The 14979-nt window shown below is 47.3% G+C and overlaps 5 non-coding genes across 5 annotated transcripts; all 5 read left to right on the top strand.

Annotated features, from left to right (window-relative positions):
* The first annotated feature begins 6643 nt into the window (after positions 1-6643).
* trnav-cac lies at positions 6644-6716 on the top strand. Its single transcript has one exon. It is a non-coding gene; the product is annotated as a tRNA-Val (tRNA).
* A 1962-nt stretch (positions 6717-8678) lies between these two features.
* trnav-cac lies at positions 8679-8751 on the top strand. Its single transcript has one exon. It is a non-coding gene; the product is annotated as a tRNA-Val (tRNA).
* A 1962-nt stretch (positions 8752-10713) lies between these two features.
* On the top strand, positions 10714-10786 carry trnav-cac. The gene has a single exon. It is a non-coding gene; the product is annotated as a tRNA-Val (tRNA).
* A 1964-nt stretch (positions 10787-12750) lies between these two features.
* On the top strand, positions 12751-12823 carry trnav-cac. The gene has a single exon. It is a non-coding gene; the product is annotated as a tRNA-Val (tRNA).
* A 1949-nt stretch (positions 12824-14772) lies between these two features.
* Positions 14773-14845, top strand: trnav-cac. The gene has a single exon. It is a non-coding gene; the product is annotated as a tRNA-Val (tRNA).
* Positions 14846-14979: the final 134 nt, after the last annotated feature.

Here is a 14979-nt window from a genome sequence, read left to right as displayed (position 1 = left end):
AACATTACTGTAACGTTGTGGTGGGAGTTTACCTGAGTTTCCGCCATGTTGTGTGAAGCTGTCTCCCTGTCTCTCTATAGCCGCTCTCACTTTTTTCGGGAGTACTGTGCCAATATGCCGGTGTCTCGCTGCACTGAATGGAAGGTACGGCTTCGGTGATGATCTGCCTCTGAGACGGGAACGTTGAAGTAACAGAGCCTGAACATGTCTGGAGAAAAGCCACAGCCTGCATGCAGGTGTTTCTGCGTTTATTGCAGGATTTCTGTATGAAAGCGGTTGTGTTTCAGATTATGCTCGCTCATGAGTTCAAGCGAGCACGCGTACGAGCACACGCCTGGTTGCAATCTTTTTTCTTTTTATTTTGTTTATTATATAAGAGATACCATCCCACCCCTAAAATAAGCCAACAAGTACAATCAAAGCACAACATCACAACATTATTCACAGCAGTCACACATTTCAAAAACACGGAGCCCATGAATGAAACAACACACAAAGAAACCTTAAACCAAAACCTCTAAAAATAGAAAATAGGAACTCAAATTACAAACCATACTTCATTTGCGCACACATAAAAGAAAGAAACCCCAGATCACACCCCGTTAATCCCCCCAAAAAACGGGAGAAACAGAGAAAAGGAACTACACCCTGTATTGAAAAACAAACACCGAAACCCCTCCCCTGTTAACCCACAGACAGCCCATATTACCACACATCCAATAAACCAAAAAAGACCACACTACAAAAAATAGTCAAACACAATTCAGGACCCTCTTCAAAGACTAAGAACACACATGCACAGTTCCTGACAGCTTCCACACGGGAGAAAAATCTCAAAAGTTGAAGGCCAGGCGACCCCCCACAATGCCGCAGAGCGAGGCGCTCCAGTCCTCCACCCACTCAGGGACACCTGCCCAGAGTGTCCTTAGGTGGAGCTTAAGACACTGTCTGAATAAGAGCCACGCACCCACCTTTTTGCTCTCATACAGAGCAAAGTTGCGTGCATGGAAGAGCGCATGGCGGGCAAACGCTAGGACCTAGTCCACAGTCCATGCACCGTCTTGCTGCCACAAGGCAGGCCGAACAGCAGCGTCCAGAACAGATCTGTGTCCGAAGCAGCAGACCAGCCATAGCAGCGCTGCAGCAGGCTGCATCCTGAACAGCACAGACAGGACATCTCCTGGAGTAGACCGCCGTGTCTATCTGGTGCAGGATGACCGCTGTGAAGATCCTCCTATGTCTGATCTTGAACTCCGTGTTGAAAACAGAGTGGCAGCAGTACTTGAGATTGATTTTTTTCCAGATGTCGGCAATGTTGCGGCCAGGAAACTGTTCGGCCCACGCCACCTCAGCAGTAGGTCTCTGACAGACACTGCTGACCAGCAGCAGGCGGTACCACTGTTTAGCTGTCACCAGCTGGAGGGGCACCAAGGGAGCAGCAGCTGTAGCGTTTCTGTGGGGAGGTCGTGGACCCTCAAGGTGTGGATCACTTTTGATAGCCCAGGGCGTTCACAACCACCACACGACCCCTCAGGGAAAGACTTCTCATTTTCCACTGAGAGAGTCTGCCCCCTGACCGCCTCTAGCACCTCCTCCCAGCTCTTGCTACATGCAGCCCTCGCATCCCTGCACACCAACACCTTCACCGCCCCGTTACCCTAACGTGCGAACCACCCCGCCGTAGTATGTCACCGTGGACTTTTCAATGCTGACCCGAGCCCCCGAGTCCCCGACCCCGCCTCAAAGGTACGCAGGTGCCTCATGACCCTGCCCAGACCGTCCTCCTCCCTCACTGTGACGACGACATCATCGGCATATAGAGAGATTTTAACCTCTCTGCCCAGAGGGGTGTGAATGCTGGTGATGCCCTCGTCACGAGAGATCAACAGAGCGAGCAGCTCGATGGCTAAGCTCCACCTGCCCTCAGGCAGTGCACCAGCACGACTTACCGCGTTGAACACCTGCAGCAGAAAAGGAGCCAGCTTCCCCTCGCAAGCCCTGTACAGCTCCCCGGCAGGTCATCCAGCACTCTTATTGGGTCCCGTCCCCAGCATCAAGGCGCTTGTCTACAACAGAACAGAGAGAAGCAGGACAAGTGATAGCCCCATGTCATGGACCGAAGGCCTTAGCGAAGTGGGCCCTTGCCACCCTCGCCACCTTAGCTGTCTCACTCACACTAGCCCCAGAGGCATCAAACAGCTCCCTAATGACACACCTGCTCCTTTTACTCTTTTCCAATCCCAAAAAGTACGCCATGCACTTCTCACCCTCATCAATGTTTCTCACCCTGCTGCGAATGGCGGCTCCTCTGCTCCTCTCCCTTGCGAAGCTCGATGCTAGACGCTGCGTGCTCCACCACTGCGTTGTCCTAACACATCTCCTGTAGACCAAGAACATCCTGTGTGAAAACAGAGTCAATTTTTGTGGGCGACCTCAGTCCGTTAATATTACAGGATAGAACACTGGGCATGAATAATTATTATGGGGGGGCTTCCGGCATCTTCCCCTTTTGACGCTTGCGTCCTGTTTTGGACAGTCTGGACAGCCTCTTTCTCGTGCTCGAGGCCAGAGTAAACTCCATGTCCGATGCCCCTTCTGGGTCCTCCCCTGCCGACACCACGACAGGGCCGACGGCGGAAGGGGGCCCACCACAGGGGCCACAGAACCGGTCCCACCAGACTGCGCACAGGGGTGGAAGAGAGGCAGCGGACTACCACTGCCACAACCTCACCAGCACCCAGTGTCCACGCCAGCTTTGTCCAAACTAGACCCCAATGAGAGCACCCCCGTCTGAGCTGCGAGGGTGACCGGGTCGGGGGCACCGAGGCAGGAGCAGGTGGCTCTTCATCGCTCTCAGAGTCTCCATCACTGTCCACTTCACAGTCCCACTCCAGAGACACCCCAGAAGACTGCACTCACCTCATGTAAATCGTACGACTGAGAGTCCCTCTCACTATAGTTGCACACACACATGGCCACCTCATTGTAGCAGATTTCACATTTCTGGTGCCTTCGCTGCTGCTGCTGGGGGAACTCTCTGGCGTAGTGGCCCTGGACGCCACAGCGGTGGCAGGAGAAATCAGGGCAGTCTCGCAGGATGTGGCCTGGCTGTAGGCAGATGCGGCAGACTCTCGCCTGCCTGTCATGGATCAACCTGAAAAATTTAGGGCCCAGAGCGGTGGTGAAGCGGGTTGACTGGACTCGAGGTTTCTGCCTCTTAAAAGGAAGTTTTTCCTTGCCTCTGTCGCCTAGTGCTTGCTCTTGGTGGGAACTATTGGGTTTCTGTAAATAGCATCATAGAGTATGGTCTAGACCTGCTCTTTTATGAAAAGCGCTGTGAGATAACTGTTGTTGTGATTTGGCGCAATATAAATAAAATTGAATTGAATTGTATGGAGATACATCCCACTGTCCTATACTAGCGAGGACTACCGCGTCACTGCTTTTGCCACGTAACTCGTCTGCTGGCGATGTTCCAGCATTTACAAGGAATGTACATAGATGTAGAGGGAAGCATTTAAATTAACGGACAGTACTGCAGCGCATTAAATGTGAGCGGAAACAATGACTACAGTATGAGGTTAAAATGAATTATCAGCAGCTGGTGGAAAAGAGAACTCTCCCCGTCAGGGAATCGAACCCCGGTCTTCCGCGTGACAGGCGAAAATACTGTCCACTATACTAACGAGGACGGGTCAGAGGCCTTGACTGGCCATTTGCGAGAGAATCTCCAAGTGCTTCGGCCGTGCAGGAAGCTCAGGCGCCAACGGCCGACACTTTTCCTCGATATCACCCTTTTTCTCCACTGCTTCTTTGAGAGGCCCGAATGGAAACGCGCTTGGCACGTCTCTAAATGGAGGCCCAAGAAAAAGCACAGGTCCGACAGGCACGTCAAAAGGCTGCAAATAGACACAGACGAGGATGCCATGTTGCGTCAGCTTGACTCCCAAAGAGAAGCTCATACACTAGAGGCATCCTCTGCGTTAGCAAGCACGCCCTGTATTTCCGCTTGTCTACATCCCAGTTCGTTTGATATCAGTCAGTACATTTCTTTAGTGCCAGTGTTTCGAGAAACCGAAGAGGACTCCGAACATTTGAGGGTATTGCTTCCGCTCTCCATTGGCCTCCAGATGTTTGCTCATTGCTGTTAGGGTAAAATTCAAAGACGGCAAAAACGTAGCAACACAGATGTAATCAGTAACCCGAACAGGAAGCGCGAAAACACGGCTTTGTCACATCAATATCCTGAAACTGTCACGTTCGCCTCATATAGGAAAGGATCCCAGTTCGAAACCTTGCAGAAACACTGCTCTTTGGTCTCTCGTCTCAGGATTAAAGTCAAACTGTACTCGGCCAAACTATCAGACAGCCGCACAATGTATACTACTGTGTACACATAAAGTAGAACTTGTTAATACTGACATGGACTTACAACTTCACTCATACGCTTTGCCAATGTCCTCTTGTTATTAGGTAAGGTAACCCCATCCTCACCCAGACAGATGGACGTCCTCCATGCTGCTGTATTACTTTTGTCTTTCTTGGTGAATAATCAGCAGCTGCTAGAGAACTGAACTCTCCCGTCGGGGAATCGAACCCCGACCTTCGCGTAGTCTTCAGCAGTTTCCGTAGTGTAGTGGTTATCATGTTCGCCTAACACGCGAAAAACGCGAGAGAAACACTGCCCTTTGGTCTCTCGTCTCAGGATTAAAGTCAAACAGCACCACTGTGAGCAATCTTGGAGTTATCTTTGATCAGGACATGTCGTTTAAGTCTCACATTAAGCAAATTTCAAGGACCGCCTTTTTTCAGCTACGTAATATTGCGAAAATCAGGAACATCCTGTCTAAAAATGATGCAGAAAAACTAGTCCATGCATTTGTTACTTCTAGGCTGGATTACTGCAATTCCTTATTATCAGGCTGCTCGAAAAAGTCCATTAAGACTCTTCAGCTGATCCAGAATGCTGCAGCACGTGTTCTGACAGGAACCAGGAAAAGAGATCATATTTCTCCCGTTTTAGCTTCTTTGCATTGGCTTCCAGTAAAATCCAGAATAGAATTTAAAATCATTCTTCTTACCTACAAAGCTCTTAATGGTCAGGCACCATCTTGTCTTAAAGATAGTCTTGTGCTTTCTCGTCCCTCTCCTCTCTCCTGCTATCACTTTCTCAATGTACAAAAAGGGCCTATTTCTCTCAAATATTGTTCACAAATCTGTCAAAATCTGTGTCAGTGAGCATTTCTCCTTTTCCAAGATAATCCATCCACCTCACAGGTGTGGCATATCAAGATGCTGATCAGACAGCATGGGTATTGCACATGTGTGCCTTAGGCTGGCCACAATAAAAGGCCAACTCGAAAATTTGCAGTTCCATCACACAGAACAATGCCACAGATGTCGAAAGGTTTTGAGGGAGCGTGCAACTGGCATGCTGGCTGCAGGAATATCCACCAGAGCGGTGGCCCGTGAATTGAGTGTTCATTTCTCTACCATAAGCCATCTCCAAAGGAATTTCAGAGAATTTGGCAGTACAGCCAACTGGCCTCACAACCGCAGAGCACGTGTAACCACACCATCCCAGCATCTTCACCTCCAAGATCGTCAAAGAATTTCTGCACAAACTGTCAGGAACCGTCTCAGGGAAGCTCATCTGCATGCTCGTCGTCCTCGTCGTCGTAACCGACTTGAGTGGGCAAATGCTCACATTCGATGGCGCCTGGCACTTTGGAGAGGTGTTCTCTTCACGGATCAATCCGAGTTTTCACTGTACAGGGCAGATGGCAGACAGCATGTATGTACACACCAGATACTGACTGGTTTTGGGAACCCCGCCCCCTCAATACAGTGAACTGCACATTATCGAGTGTCCTTTTATTGTGGCCAGCCAAAGGCACACCTGTGCAATACCCATGCTTGTCTGATCAGCATCTCGATATGCCACACCTGTGAGGTGGATGGATTATCTCGGCAAAGGAGAAGTGCTCACTAACACAGATTTTGACAGATTTGTTGTATTTGAGAGAAATAGGCCCTTTGTGTACATAGAGAAAGTATTAGATCTTTGAGTTCAGCTCATGATGAATGGGGCCAAAAACAAAAGTGCTGCGTTTATAATTTTGTTCAGTATATCAAACGGCTCGGTCACATCATCAGTAAAGCGGACCGCACCATGTCAACGGAAGGAAGGTGACAATAGGACCAATGGCAATAGGCTGGAACTCCTCTTTCTCAAGGAAAGGGTAGAGTCACGCTGAGATACATCCCACTGTTTATACTAGCGAGGACTACCGCGTCACCGCAAGCACGCCCTGTATTTCCGCTTGTCTACATCCCAGTTCGTTTGATATCAGCCAGTACATTTCTTTAGTGCCAGTGTTTCGAGAAAACGAAGAGGACTCCGAACTTTTGAGCGTATTGCTTCCGCTCTCCAGATGTTTGCTCATTGCTGTTAGTGTAAAATTCAAAGACGGCAAAAACGCAGCAACACAGATGTAATCAGTAACCCGAACAGGAAGCGCGAAAACACGGCTTTGTCACATCAATATCCTGAAACTGTCTACCACCCGTGATGATCCTACGAACGCTGCCTTTCAAAAAAGAACGAAGTAAGGTGCACTTGTGTGAGGGCTTGCAGCCGTCCGTTTCTGTAGTGTAGTGGTTATCACGTTCGCCTCACACGCGAAAGGTCCCCAGTTCGAAACTGGGCAGAAACACTGCTCTTTGGTCTCTCGTCTCAGGATTAAAGTCAAACAGCACCACTGTGAGCAATCTTGGAGTTATCTTTGATCAGGACATGTCGTTTAAGTCTCACATTAAGCAAATTTCAAGGACCGCCTTTTTTCAGCTACGTAATATTGCGAAAATCAGGAACATCCTGTCTAAAAATGATGCAGAAAAACTAGTCCATGCATTTGTTACTTCTAGGCTGGATTACTGCAATTCCTTATTATCAGGCTGCTCGAAAAAGTCCATTAAGACTCTTCAGCTGATCCAGAATGCTGCAGCACGTGTTCTGACAGGAACCAGGAAAAGAGATCATATTTCTCCCGTTTTAGCTTCTTTGCATTGGCTTCCAGTAAAATCCAGAATAGAATTTAAAATCATTCTTCTTACCTACAAAGCTCTTAATGGTCAGGCACCATCTTGTCTTAAAGATAGTCTTGTGCTTTCTCGTCCCTGTCCTCTCTCCTGCTATCACTTTCTCTATGTACACAAAGGGCCTTTTTCTCTCAAATATTGTTCACAAATCTGTCAAAATCTGTGTCAGTGAGCATTTCTCCTTTTCCAAGATAATCCATCCACCTCACAGGTGTGGCATATCAAGATGCTGATCAGACAGCATGGGTATTGCACATGTGTGCCTTAGGCTGGCCACAATAAAAGGCCAACTCGAAAATTTGCAGTTCCATCACACAGAACAATGCCACAGATGTCGAAAAGTTTTGAGGGAGCGTGCAACTGGCATGCTGGCTGCAGGAATGTCCACCAGAGCGGTGGCCCGTGAATTGAATGTTCATTTCTCTACCATAAGCCATCTCCAAAGGAATTTCAGAGAATTTGGCAGTACAGCCAACTGGCCTCACAACCACAGAGCACGTGTAACCACACCATCCCAGCATCTTCACCTCCAAGATCGTCAAAGAATTTCTGCACAAACTGTCAGGAACCGTCTCAGGGAAGCTCATCTGCATGCTCGTCGTCCTCGTCGTCGTAACCGACTTGAGTGGGCAAATGCTCACATTCGATGGCGCCTGGCACTTGGAGAGGTGTTCTCTTCACGGATCAATCCGAGTTTTCACTGTACAGGGCAGATGGCAGACAGCATGTATGTACACACCAGATACTGACTGGTTTTGGGAACCCCGCCCCCTCAATACAGTGAAACTGCACATTATCGAGTGTCCTTTTATTGTGGCCAGCCAAAGGCACACCTGTGCAATACCCATGCTTGTCTGATCAGCATCTCGATATGCCACACCTGTGAGGTGGATGGATTATCTCGGCAAAGGAGAAGTGCTCACTAACACAGATTTTGACAGATTTGTTGTATTTGAGAGAAATAGGCCCTTTGTGTACATAGAGAAAGTATTAGATCTTTGAGTTCAGCTCATGATGAATGGGGCCAAAAACAAAAGTGCTGCGTTTATATTTTGTTCAGTATATCAAACGGCTCGGTCACATCATCAGTAAAGCGGACCGCACCATGTCAACGGAAGGAAGGTGACAATAGGACCAATGGCAATAGGCTGGAACTCCTCTTTCTCAAGGAAAGGGTAGAGTCACGCTGAGATACATCCCACTGTTTTATACTAGCGAGGACTACCGCGTCACCGCAAGCACGCCCTGTATTTCCGCTTGTCTACATCCCAGTTCGTTTGATATCAGCCAGTACATTTCTTTAGTGCCAGTGTTTCGAGAAAACGAAGAGGACTCCGAACTTTTGAGCGTATTGCTTCCGCTCTCCAGATGTTTGCTCATTGCTGTTAGTGTAAAATTCAAAGACGGCAAAAACGCAGCAACACAGATGTAATCAGTAACCCGAACAGGAAGCGCGAAAACACGGCTTTGTCACATCAATATCCTGAAACTGTCTACCACCCGTGATGATCCTACGAACGCTGCCTTTCAAAAAAGAACGCAGTAAGGTGCACTTGTGTGAGGGCTTGTAGCCGTCCGTTTCTGTAGTGTAGTGGTTATCACGTTCGCCTCACACGCGAAAGGTCCCCAGTTCGAAACTGGGCAGAAACACTGCTCTTTGGTCTCTCGTCTCAGGATTAAAGTCAAACAGCACCACTGTGAGCAATCTTGGAGTTATCTTTGATCAGGACATGTCGTTTAAGTCTCACATTAAGCAAATTTCAAGGACCGCCTTTTTTCAGCTACGTAATATTGCGAAAATCAGGAACATCCTGTCTAAAAATGATGCAGAAAAACTAGTCCATGCATTTGTTACTTCTAGGCTGGATTACTGCAATTCCTTATTATCAGGCTGCTCGAAAAAGTCCATTAAGACTCTTCAGCTGATCCAGAATGCTGCAGCACGTGTTCTGACAGGAACCAGGAAAAGAGATCATATTTCTCCCGTTTTAGCTTCTTTGCATTGGCTTCCAGTAAAATCCAGAATAGAATTTAAAATCATTCTTCTTACCTACAAAGCTCTTAATGGTCAGGCACCATCTGTCTTAAAGATAGTCTTGTGCTTTCTCGTCCCTCTCCTCTCTCCTGCTATCACTTTCTCTATGTACACAAAGGGCCTTTTTCTCTCAAATATTGTTCACAAATCTGTCAAAATCTGTGTCAGTGAGCATTTCTCCTTTTCCAAGATAATCCATCCACCTCACAGGTGTGGCATATCAAGATGCTGATCAGACAGCATGGGTATTGCACATGTGTGCCTTAGGCTGGCCACAATAAAAGGCCAACTCGAAAATTTGCAGTTCCATCACACAGAACAATGCCACAGATGTCGAAAAGTTTTGAGGGAGCGTGCAACTGGCATGCTGGCTGCAGGAATGTCCACCAGAGCGGTGGCCCGTGAATTGAATGTTCATTTCTCTACCATAAGCCATCTCCAAAGGAATTTCAGAGAATTTGGCAGTACAGCCAACTGGCCTCACAACCGCAGAGCACGTGTAACCACACCATCCCAGCATCTTCACCTCCAAGATCGTCAAAGAATTTCTGCACAAACTGTCAGGAACCGTCTCAGGGAAGCTCATCTGCATGCTCGTCGTCCTCGTCGTCGTAACCGACTTGAGTGGGCAAATGCTCACATTCGATGGCGCCTGGCACTTTGGAGAGGTGTTCTCTTCACGGATCAATCCGAGTTTTCACTGTACAGGGCAGATGGCAGACAGCATGTATGTACACACCAGATACTGACTGGTTTTGGGAACCCCGCCCCCTCAATACAGTGAAACTGCACATTATCGAGTGTCCTTTATTGTGGCCAGCCAAAGGCACACCTGTGCAATACCCATGCTTGTCTGATCAGCATCTCGATATGCCACACCTGTGAGGTGGATGGATTATCTCGGCAAAGGAGAAGTGCTCACTAACACAGATTTTGACAGATTTGTTGTATTTGAGAGAAATAGGCCCTTTGTGTACATAGAGAAAGTATTAGATCTTTGAGTTCAGCTCATGATGAATGGGGCCAAAAACAAAAGTGCTGCGTTTATAATTTTGTTCAGTATATCAAACGGCTCGGTCACATCATCAGTAAAGCGGACCGCACCATGTCAACGGAAGGAAGGTGACAATAGGACCAATGGCAATAGGCTGGAACTCCTCTTTCTCAAGGAAAGGGTAGAGTCACGCTGAGATACATCCCACTGTTTTATACTAGCGAGGACTACCGCGTCACCGCAAGCACGCCCTGTATTTCCGCTTGTCTACATCCCAGTTCGTTTGATATCAGCCAGTACATTTCTTTAGTGCCAGTGTTTCGAGAAAACGAAGAGGACTCCGAACTTTTGAGCGTATTGCTTCCGCTCTCCAGATGTTTGCTCATTGCTGTTAGTGTAAAATTCAAAGACGGCAAAAACGCAGCAACACAGATGTAATCAGTAACCCGAACAGGAAGCGCGAAAACACGGCTTTGTCACATCAATATCCTGAAACTGTCTACCACCCGTGATGATCCTACGAACGCTGCCTTTCAAAAAAGAACGCAGTAAGGTGCACTTGTGTGAGGGCTTGTAGCCGTCCGTTTCTGTAGTGTAGTGGTTATCACGTTCGCCTCACACGCGAAAGGTCCCCAGTTCGAAACTGGGCAGAAACACTGCTCTTTGGTCTCTCGTCTCAGGATTAAAGTCAAACAGCACCACTGTGAGCAATCTTGGAGTTATCTTTGATCAGGACATGTCGTTTAAGTCTCACATTAAGCAAATTTCAAGGACCGCCTTTTTTCAGCTACGTAATATTGCGAAAATCAGGAACATCCTGTCTAAAAATGATGCAGAAAAACTAGTCCATGCATTTGTTACTTCTAGGCTGGATTACTGCAATTCCTTATTATCAGGCTGCTCGAAAAAGTCCATTAAGACTCTTCAGCTGATCCAGAATGCTGCAGCACGTGTTCTGACAGGAACCAGGAAAAGAGATCATATTTCTCCCGTTTTAGCTTCTTTGCATTGGCTTCCAGTAAAATCCAGAATAGAATTTAAAATCATTCTTCTTACCTACAAAGCTCTTAATGGTCAGGCACCATCTTGTCTTAAAGATAGTCTTGTGCTTTCTCGTCCCTCTCCTCTCTCCTGCTATCACTTTCTCTATGTACACAAAGGGCCTTTTTCTCTCAAATATTGTTCACAAATCTGTCAAAATCTGTGTCAGTGAGCATTTCTCCTTTTCCAAGATAATCCATCCACCTCACAGGTGTGGCATATCAAGATGCTGATCAGACAGCATGGGTATTGCACATGTGTGCCTTAGGCTGGCCACAATAAAAGGCCAACTCGAAAATTTGCAGTTCCATCACACAGAACAATGCCACAGATGTCGAAAAGTTTTGAGGGAGCGTGCAACTGGCATGCTGGCTGCAGGAATGTCCACCAGAGCGGTGGCCCGTGAATTGAATGTTCATTTCTCTACCATAAGCCATCTCCAAAGGAATTTCAGAGAATTTGGCAGTACAGCCAACTGGCCTCACAACCGCAGAGCACGTGTAACCACACCATCCCAGCATCTTCACCTCCAAGATCGTCAAAGAATTTCTGCACAAACTGTCAGGAACCGTCTCAGGGAAGCTCATCTGCATGCTCGTCGTCCTCGTCGTCGTAACCGACTTGAGTGGGCAAATGCTCACATTCGATGGCGCCTGGCACTTTGGAGAGGTGTTCTCTTCACGGATCAATCCGAGTTTTCACTGTACAGGGCAGATGGCAGACAGCATGTATGTACACACCAGATACTGACTGGTTTTGGGAACCCCGCCCCCTCAATACAGTGAAACTGCACATTATCGAGTGTCCTTTTATTGTGGCCAGCCAAAGGCACACCTGTGCAATACCCATGCTTGTCTGATCAGCATCTCGATATGCCACACCTGTGAGGTGGATGGATTATCTCGGCAAAGGAGAAGTGCTCACTAACACAGATTTTGACAGATTTGTTGTATTTGAGAGAAATAGGCCCTTTGTGTACATAGAGAAAGTATTAGATCTTTGAGTTCAGCTCATGATGAATGGGGCCAAAAACAAAAGTGCTGCGTTTATAATTTTGTTCAGTATATCAAACGGCTCGGTCACATCATCAGTAAAGCGGACCGCACCATGTCAACGGAAGGAAGGTGACAATAGGACCAATGGCAATAGGCTGGAACTCCTCTTTCTCAAGGAAAGGGTAGAGTCACGCTGAGATACATCCCACTGTTTTATACTAGCGAGGACTACCGCGTCACCGCAAGCACGCCCTGTATTTCCGCTTGTCTACATCCCAGTTCGTTTGATATCAGCCAGTACATTTCTTTAGTGCCAGTGTTTCGAGAAAACGAAGAGGACTCCGAACTTTTGAGCGTATTGCTTCCGCTCTCCAGATGTTTGCTCATTGCTGTTAGTGTAAAATTCAAAGACGGCAAAAACGCAGCAACACAGATGTAATCAGTAACCCGAACAGGAAGCGCGAAAACACGGCTTTGTCACATCAATATCCTGAAACTGTCTACCACCCGTGATGATCCTACGAACGCTGCCTTTCAAAAAAGAACGAAGTAAGGTGCACTTGTGTGAGGGCTTGCAGCCGTCCGTTTCTGTAGTGTAGTGGTTATCACGTTCGCCTCACACGCGAAAGGTCCCCAGTTCGAAACTGGGCAGAAACACTGCTCTTTGGTCTCTCGTCTCAGGATTAAAGTCAAACAGCACCACTGTGAGCAATCTTGGAGTTATCTTTGATCAGGACATGTCGTTTAAGTCTCACATTAAGCAAATTTCAAGGACCGCCTTTTTCAGCTACGTAATATTGCGAAAATCAGGAACATCCTGTCTAAAAATGATGCAGAAAAACTAGTCCATGCATTTGTTACTTCTAGGCTGGATTACTGCAATTCCTTATTATCAGGCTGCTCGAAAAAGTCCATTAAGACTCTTCAGCTGATCCAGAATGCTGCAGCACGTGTTCTGACAGGAACCAGGAAAAGAGATCATATTTTCCCGTTTTAGCTTCTTTGCATTGGCTTCCAGTAAAATCCAGAATAGAATTTAAAATCATTCTTCTTACCTACAAAGCTCTTAATGGTCAGGCACCATCTTGTCTTAAAGATAGTCTTGTGCTTTCTCGTCCCTCTCTCTCCTGCTATCACTTTCTCTATGTACACAAAGGGCCTTTTTCTCTCAAATATTGTTCACAAATCTGTCAAAATCTGTGTCAGTGAGCATTTCTCCTTTTCCAAGATAATCCATCCACCTCACAGGTGTGGCATATCAAGATGCTGATCAGACAGCATGGGTATTGCACATGTGTGCCTTAGGCTGGCCACAATAAAAGGCCAACTCGAAAATTTGCAGTTCCATCACACAGAACAATGCCACAGATGTCGAAAAGTTTTGAGGGAGCGTGCAACTGGCATGCTGGCTGCAGGAATGTCCACCAGAGCGGTGGCCCGTGAATTGAATGTTCATTTCTCTACCATAAGCCATCTCCAAAGGAATTTCAGAGAATTTGGCAGTACAGCCAACTGGCCTCACAACCGCAGAGCACGTGTAACCACACCATCCCAGCATCTTCACCTCCAAGATCGTCAAAGAATTTCTGCACAAACTGTCAGGAACCGTCTCAGGGAAGCTCATCTGCATGCTCGTCGTCCTCGTCGTCGTAACCGACTTGAGTGGGCAAATGCTCACATTCGATGGCGCCTGGCACTTTGGAGAGGTGTTCTCTTCACGGATCAATCCGATTTTCACTGTACAGGGCAGATGGCAGACAGCATGTATGTACACACCAGATACTGACTGGTTTTGGGAACCCCGCCCCTCAATACAGTGAAACTGCACATTATCGAGTGTCCTTTTATTGTGGCCAGCCAAAGGCACACCTGTGCAATACCCATGCTTGTCTGATCCATCTCGATATGCCACACCTGTGAGGTGGATGGATTATCTCGGCAAAGGAGAAGTGCTCACTAACACAGATTTTGACAGATTTGTTGTATTTGAGAGAAATAGGCCCTTTGTGTACATAGAGAAAGTATTAGATCTTTGAGTTCAGCTCATGATGAATGGGCCAAAAACAAAAGTGCTGCGTTTATAATTTTGTTCAGTATATCAAACGGCTCGGTCACATCATCAGTAAAGCGGACCGCACCATGTCAACGGAAGGAAGGTGACAATAGGACCAATGGCAATAGGCTGGAACTCCTCTTTCTCAGGAAAGGTAGAGTCACGCTGAGATACATCCCCTGTTTTATACTAGCGAGGACTACCGCGTCACCGCAAGCACGCCCTGTATTTCCGCTTGTCTACATCCCAGTTCGTTTGATATCAGCCAGTACATTTCTTTAGTGCCAGTGTTTCGAGAAAACGAAGAGGACTCCGAACTTTTGAGCGTATTGCTTCCGCTCTCCAGATGTTTGCTCATTGCTGTTAGTGTAAATTCAAAGACGGCAAAAACGCAGCAACACAGATGTAATCAGTAACCCGAACAGGAAGCCGAAAACACGGCTTTGTCACATCAATATCCTGAAACTGTCTACCACCCGTGATGATCCTACGAACGCTGCCTTTCAAAAAAGAACGCAGTAAGGTGCACTTGTGTGAGGGCTTGTAGCCGTCCGTTTCTGTAGTGTAGTGGTTATCACGTTCGCCTCACACGCGAAAGGTCCCCAGTTCGAAACTGGGCAGAAACACTGCTCTTTGTCTCTCGTCTCAGGATTAAAGTCAAACAGCACCACTGTGAGCAAATCTTGGAGTTATCTTTGATCAGGACATGTCGTTTAAGTCTCACATTAAGCAAATTTCAAGGACCGCCTTTTTTCAGCTA

This window comes from Micropterus salmoides, unplaced genomic scaffold (genome assembly GCF_014851395.1).
Source record: "Micropterus salmoides isolate LMB-PRFRI ecotype aquatic unplaced genomic scaffold, ASM1485139v1 Ms_hic_scaffold_1405, whole genome shotgun sequence".
Lineage (NCBI taxonomy): Eukaryota > Metazoa > Chordata > Actinopteri > Centrarchiformes > Centrarchidae > Micropterus > Micropterus salmoides.
The sequence above is the reverse complement of the archived record's forward strand: the minus strand, read 5'-3'. Positions and strand labels throughout refer to the sequence as shown.